This window comes from Nothobranchius furzeri, unplaced genomic scaffold, assembly GCF_043380555.1.
Source record: "Nothobranchius furzeri strain GRZ-AD unplaced genomic scaffold, NfurGRZ-RIMD1 Scf086, whole genome shotgun sequence".
NCBI classification, from domain to species: Eukaryota; Metazoa; Chordata; class Actinopteri; order Cyprinodontiformes; family Nothobranchiidae; genus Nothobranchius; species Nothobranchius furzeri.
The window spans coordinates 41,676-49,175 of record NW_027223103.1 but is presented as its reverse complement, the minus strand read 5'-3'; positions in this window follow the sequence as shown (position 1 = coordinate 49,175).

The following is a 7,500-nucleotide window of genomic DNA, read 5'->3' as shown; positions in this document are numbered from 1 at the left end:
GGAGGAGGAGCAGCAGCAGCCAGCCTCCAGCAGCCAGCCAGCCTCCAGCAGCTGATGGCGGTGTGTGGGAGCAGCAGCCAGCCTCCAGCGGCCAGCCAGCCTCCAGCAGCAGATGGCGGGGTGGAGGAGCTGCAGCCAGCGTCCATCAGCTGATGGCGGGGTGGAGGAGCAGCAGGCAGCCTCCAGCTGGTGATGGCGGGGTGGAGGAGCTGCAGCCAGCGTCCAGCAGCTGATGGTGGGGTGGAGGAGCTGCAGCCAGCGTCCAGCAGCTGATGGTGGGGTGGAGGAGCTGCAGCCAGCGTCCAGCAGCTGATGGTTGGGTGGAGGAGCAGCAGCCAGCCTCCAGCAGCTGATGGCGGGGTGGAGGAGCTGCAGCCAGCCTCCAGCAGCCAGCCTCCAGCTAGTGATGGCGGGGTGGAGAAGCAGGCAGCCTCCATCAGCTGATGGCGGGGTGGAGGAGCAGAAGCCAGCCTCCAGCTGGTGATGGCGGGGTGCAGGAGCTGCAGGCAGCCTCCAGCAGCTGATGGCGGGGTGCAGGAGCTGCAGCCAGCGTCCAGCAGCTGATGGTGGGGTGGAGGAGCTGCAGCCAGCCTCCAGCAGCCAGCCTCCAGCTAGTGATGGCGGGGTGGAGAAGCAGGCAGCCTCCATCAGCTGATGGCGGGGTGTAGGAGCAGAAGCCAGCCTCCAGCTGGTGATGGCGGGGTGCAGGAGCTGCAGGCAGCCTCCAGCAGCTGATGGCGGGGTGCAGGAGCTGCAGGCAGCCTCCAGCAGCTGATGGCGGGGGTGGAGGAGCTGCAGCCAGCGTCCAGCAGCTGATGGTGGGGTGGAGGAGCTGCAGCCAGCGTCCAGCAGCTGATGGTTGGGTGGAGGAGCAGCAGCCAGCCTCCAGCAGCTGATGGCGGGGTGCAGGAGCAGCAGCCAGCCTCCAGCAGCTGATGGCGGGGTGGAGGAGCTGCAGCCAGCCTCCAGCAGCCAGCCTCCAGCTAGTGATGGCGGGGTGGAGAAGCAGGCAGCCTCCATCAGCTGATGGCGGGGTGGAGGAGCAGAAGCCAGCCTCCAGCAGCTGATGGCGGGGTGGCAGGAGCTGCAGCCAGCGTCCAGCAGCTGATGGTGGGGTGGAGGAGCTGCAGCCAGCCTCCAGCAGCCAGCCTCCAGCAGCTGATGGCGGGGTGCAGGAGCAGCAGCCAGCCTCCAGCAGCTGATGGCGGGGTGGAGGAGCAGCAGCCAGCCTCCAGCAGCCAGCCTCCAGCTGCTGATGGCGGGGTGGAGGAACAGAAGCCTCCAGCAGCTGATGGCAGGGTGCAGGAGCAGCAGCCAGCCTCCAGCTGGTGATGGCGGGGTGGAGGAGCTGAAACCTGGGTCGGACCTGGTCTGCAGCAGGGCCCATTACCACTCAGAAGCTGATGGCAGTGTGTGTTTAGGTCCCTGCGGGGTGGATGAGCTGAAACCTGGGGTCAGACTTGGTGTGCAGCAGGGCTCAGCACCCTCCAGAAGCCGATGACAGTGTGTCTTTAACTCCCTGCCTGGTGGGAGAGCTGAAAGCTGGGTCGGACCTGGTCTTTAGCAGAGCTCAGCAGCCTCCAGAAGCTGATGGCAGTGTGTGTTTCATCCCCTGCGGGGTGGGAGAGCTGAAACGTGGGTCGGACCTGGTCTGCAGCAGGGCCCATCACCATCCAGAAGCTGACGGCGGTGTGTGTTTAAGTCCCTGCGGGGTGGGAGAGCCATAACCTGGGTCGGACCTGGTCTGCAGCAGAGCTCAGCAGCCTCCAGAACCTGATGGCAGTGTGTCTTTAATCCACTGCGGGGTGCAGGAGCTGAAACCTGGGTCGGACCTGGTCTGCAGCAGGGCTCAGCAGCCAGCAGAAGGTGATGGCAGTGTGTGTTTAGTTCCCTGCGGGGTGCAGGAGCTGAAACCTGGGTCGGACCTGGTCTGCAGCAGAGCTCAGCAGCCAGCAGAAGCTGATGGCAGTGTGTGTTTAATTCCCTGCCTGGTGGGAGAGCTGTAACCCGGGTCGGACTTGGTCTGCAGCAGGGCCCATCACCATCCAGAAGCTGATGGCAGTGTGTCTTTAATTCCCTGCGGGGTGGAGGAGCAGAAACCTGGGTCGGACCTGGTCTATAGCAGAGCTCAGCAGCCTCCAGCAGCTGATGGCAGTGTGTGTTTAAGTCCCTGCCTGGTGTGAGAGCTGAAACCTGGGTCGGACCTGGTCTATAGCAGAGCTCAGCAGCCTCCAGCAGCTGATGGCTGCGTGTGTTTAAGTCCCTGCGGGGTGCAGGAGCTGAAACCTGGGTCGGACCTGGTCTATGGCAGAGCTCAGCAGCCTCCAGAAGCTGATGGCAGCGTGCCTCTAAGTCCCTGCCTGGTGGGAGAGCTGAAACCTGGGTCGGACCTGGTCTATAGCAGAGCTCAGCAGCCTCCAGCAGCTGATGGCTGCGTGTGTTTAAGTCCCTGCGGGGTGCAGGAGCTGAAACCTGGGTCGGACCTGGTCTATGGCAGAGCTCAGCAGCCTCCAGAAGCTGATGGCAGCGTGCCTCTAAGTCCCTGCCTGGTGGGAGAGCTGAAACCTGGGTCGGACATGGTCTGCAGCAGGGCTCGGCAGCCTCCAGAAGCTGATGGCAGTGTGTGTTTAAGTCCCTGCCTGGTAGGAGAGCTGAAACCTGGGTCGGACCTGGTCTATAGAAGAGCTCAGCAGCCTCCAGCAGCTGATTGCAGTGTGTGTTTAAGTCCCTGCCTGGTGGGAGAGCTGATATCCGGGTCGGACCTGGTCCACAGCAGGGCCCATCACCCTCCAGAAGCTGGTGGCAGTGTGTGTTTAAGTCCCTGCGGGGTGCAGGAGCTGAAAGCTGGGTCGGACCTGGTCTGCAGCAGAGCTCAGCAGCCTCCAGTTGCTGATGGCAGTGTGTGTTTAAGTCCCTGCCTGGTGGGAGAGCTGAAACCTGGGTCGGACCTGGTCTATAGCAGAGCTCAGCAGCCTCCAGCTGCTGATGGCGTGGTGGAGGAGCAGCAGCAGCAGCAGCCAGCCTCCAGCAGCCAGCCAGCCCCCAGCAGCTGATGGCGGGGTGGAGGAGCGGAAGCCAGCCTCCAGCAGCTTATGGCGGGGTGGAGGAGCTGAAACCTGGGTCGGACCTGGTCTATAGTAGAGCTCCGCAGCCTCCAGACGCTGATGGCGGTGTGTCTTTAAGACCCTGCCTGGTGGGAGAGCTGAAACCTGGGTCGGACCTGGTCTGTAACAGAGCTCAGCAGCCTCCAGAAGCTGATGGCAGTGTGTGTTTAGTTCCCTGCGGGGTGGAGGAGCAGAAACCTGGGTCGCACCTGGTCTATAGAAGAGCTCAGCAGCCTCCAGAAGCTGATATCAGTGTGTGTTTAAGTCCCTGCGGGGTGGGAGAGCTGAGACCTGGGTCGGACCTGGTCTGCAGCAGGGCTCAGCAGCCTCCAGAAGCTGACGGCAGTGTGTGTTTAAGTCCCTGCCTGGTGTGAGAGCTGAAACCTGGGTCGGACCTGGTCTATAGCAGAGCTCAGCAGCCTCCAGCAGCTGATGGCTGCGTGTGTTTAAGTCCCTGCGGGGTGCAGGAGCTGAAACCTGGGTCGGACCTGGTCTATGGCAGAGCTCAGCAGCCTCCAGCAGCTGATGGCAGTGTGTGTTTAAGTCCCTGCCTGGTGGGAGAGCTGAAACCTGGGTCGGACCTGGTCTATAGCAGAGCTCAGCAGCCTCCAGCAGCTGATGGCAGTGTGTGTTTGATCCCCTGCGGGGTGGGAGAGCTGAAACTTGGGTCGGACCTGGTCTGCATCAGGGCTCAGCAGCCTCCAGAATCCGATGGCAGTGTGGGTTTAAGTCCATGCGGGGTGCAGGAGCAGAAACCTGGGTCGGACCTGGTCTATAGCAGGCCTCAGCAGCATCGAGAAGCTGATGGCAGTGTGTCTTTAATTCCCTGCGGGGTGGGAGAGCTGTAACCTGGGTCGGACCTGGCCTGCAGCGGAGCTCAGCAGCCTCCAGAAGCTGATGGCAGTGTGTCTTTAATTCCCTGCGGGTTGAGGAGCAGAAACCTGGGTCGGACCTGGTCTGCAGCAGGGCCCATCACCATCCAGAAGCTGATGGCTGTGTGTGTTTAAGTCCCAGGGGGGTGGGAGAGCCATAACCTGGGTCGGACCTGGTCTGCAGCAGGGCTCAGCAGCCTCCAGTTGCAGATGGCAGTGTGTGTTTAGTTCCCTGCGGGGTGCAGGAGCTGAAACCTGGGTCGGACCTGGTCTATAGCAGAGCTCAGCAGCCTCCAGAAGCTGATGGCAGTGTGTCTTCAATTCCCTGCGGGGTGCAGGAGCTGATACCTGGGTCGGACCTGGTCTGCAGCAGGGCCCATCACCATCCAGACGCTGATGGCAGTGTGTGTTTAAGTCCTAGTGGGCTGCAGGAGCTGAAACCTGGGTCGGACCTGCTCTATAGTAGAGCTCAGCAGCCTCCAGAAGCTGATGGCAGTGTGTCTTTAAGTCCCTGCGGGGTGGGATAGCTGAAACCTGGGTCGGACCTGGTCTGCAGCAGGGCCCATCACCATCCAGACGCTGATGGCAGTGTGTGTTTAAGTCCTAGTGGGCTGCAGGAGCTGAAACCTGGGTCGGACCTGCTCTATAGTAGAGCTCAGCAGCCTCCAGAAGCTGATGGCAGTGTGTCTTTAAGTCCCTGCGGGGTGGGATAGCTGAAACCTGGGTCGGACCTGGTCTGCAGCAGGGCCCATCACCCTCCAGAAGCTGTTGGCAGTGTGTCTTCCATTCCTAGTGGGGCAGGGGAGCAAAGACCTGGGCAGAGGAGCGCCTGTCTGCATCCGATCCGGCCCCTCAGCAGCCCGCCGTGAGCCTTAGAGAACCCCCCCCCCCCCCCCCCCAGCGGGCTCCAGGAACCGGGCCCTGCGTCGGACCCAGCTCAGGCAGGCCCTCCCTCGGGCCCTGCAGCAGGTGGCCCCGTCTATGCAGTCGAAAACCCCGCGAAAATCGGTGTAGAAACGCCCGAGAGGCGTGGTGCGGTTCCCCCGGCCGGTACCGGGTCCGGACCGGTCCGGAAGTCCACCCAGAACACTGCCTGGGGCTTCTGGGCGGCTCCCCAGGCGCAGGCAGTCGAAAACCGCGTGAAAATCGGTTCAGAATTGACAAAACGGCGACCTCGTCGCTCCAAAAACTAAGTCCAAACTAAGCCTTTCGCTTATCGCTTAACGCTTAAGGCGGTCGGCCTTATGGCCAGTAAATGAAAAGTGCCTGCGCCCCTGGAGGTTTTGGAAGGTGCGAGCGATGACCATGCTCGGGTTAGTAGGTGAGGCCATCGGAAAACCAGCGTGAGTTGGCGGGTTTGGGTGGCAATCTATTCCAGGCAGAGTCGACTATCTCTGGGCATCAATTTTGGGATTTTTCCGGCTCTGGTTCTGGGAGAAACGCAGGGGCAAAGTGCACGAGCCGCGGCCGATTTTGGTGGCCTGTCCCTGGGCACAAAGTCTGAGGAGTGTGGGCCTGGTTCTCCGAAAAATACCAGTCTGCTGGAGCTCACTCCCATGGCTCCAGGGGGCACGGCACACCCCCCGGTAGCCGACCAAAGTGATCTACTCGGGCCAGACTCGGACCCACGACCCGGGGTGAGAACCACAACTACTGGTCATCCTTTTGACCTCCAGGGGGCGCGGCAGAGCCTCCCCAGTCCGACGCAAGTGCCCCACTTGGGCCATACTCAGACCCACGGCCCGGGGCGAGAACCACAACTACTGGTCATCCTTTAGACCTCCAGGGGGCCCGGCACAGCCTCCCTAGACCGACACAAGTGCTCCACTGGGCTGTACTCTGACCCAAGTCCCGGTGCGAGAACCACAACTACTGGTCATCCTTTAGACCTCCAGGGGGCCCGGCACAGCCTCCCTAGGCCGACACAAGTGCTCCACTTGGGCTATACTCTGACCCAAGTCCCGGGGCGAGAACCACAACTACTGGTCATCCTTTTGACCTCATGGTCATCCTTTAGATCTCCAGGGGGCCCGGCACAGCCTCCCTAGGCCGACACAAGTGCTCAACTTGGGCTATACTCTGACCCAAGTCCCGGGGCGAGAACCACAACTACTGGTCATCCTTTAGACCTCCAGGGGGCACGGCACACCCCCCGGTAGCCGACCAAAGTGCTCTACTCGGGCCAGACTCGGACCCACGACCCGGGGTGAGAACCACAACTACTGGTCATCCTTGAGACCTCCAGGGGGCCCGGCACAGCCTCCCTAGTCCGACACAAGTGCTCCACTTGGGCTATACTCTGACCCAAGTCCCGGGGCGAGAACCACAACTACTGGTCATCCTTTAGACCTCCAGGGGACCGGCACAGCCTCCCTAGACCGACACAAGTGCACCACTTGGGCCATACTCTGACCCAAGTCCCGGGGCGAGAACCACAACTACTGGTCATCCTTTTGACCTCATGGTCATCCTTTAGACCTCAAGGGGGCACGGCAGAGCCTCCCTAGTCCGACACAAGTGTCCCACTTGGGCCATACTCAGACCCACGGCCCGGGGCGAGAACCACAACTACTGGTCATCCTTTAGACCTCCAGGGGGCCCGGCACAGCCTCCCTAGTCCGACGCAAGTGCTCCACTTGGGCTGTACTCTGACCCAAGTCCCGGGGCGAGAACCACAACTACTGGTCATCCTTTAGACCTCCAGGGGGCACGGCACAGCCTCCCTAGTCCGACACAAGTGCTCCACTTGGGCTATACTCTGACCCAAGTCCCGGGGCGAGAACCACAACTACTGGTCATCCTTTTGACCTCATGGTCATCCTTTAGACCTCCAGGGGGCCCGGCACAGCCTCCCTAGGCCGACACAAGTGCTCCACTTGGGCTATACTCTGACCCAAGTCCCGGGGCGAGAACCACAACTACTGGTCATCCTTTTGACCTCATGGTCATCCTTTAGACCTCCAGGGGGCCCGGCACAGCCTCCCTAGTCCGACACAAGTGCTCCACTTGGGCTATACTCTGACCCAAGTCCCGGGGCGAGAACCACAACTACTGGTCATCCTTTTGACCTCATGGTCATCCTTTAGACCTCCATGGGGCACGGCAGAGCCTCCCTAGGCCGACACAAGTGCTCCACTTGGGCTATACTCTGACCCAAGTCCCGGTGCGAGAACCACACCTACTGGTCATCCTTTAGACCTCCAGGGGCACGGCACAGCCTCCCTAGTCCGACACAAGTGCTCCACTTGGGCTATACTCTGACCCAAGTCCCGGGGCGAGAACCACAACTACTGGTCATCCTTTTGACCTCATGGTCATCCTTTAGACCTCCAGGGGGCCCGGCACAGCCTCCCTAGGCCGACACAAGTGCTCCACTTGGGCTATACTCTGACCCAAGTCCCGGGGCGAGAACCACAACTACTGGTCATCCTTTTGACCTCATGGTCATCCTTTAGACCTCCAGGGGGCCCGGCACAGCCTCCCTAGTCCGACACAAGTGCTCCACTTGGGCTATACTCTGACCA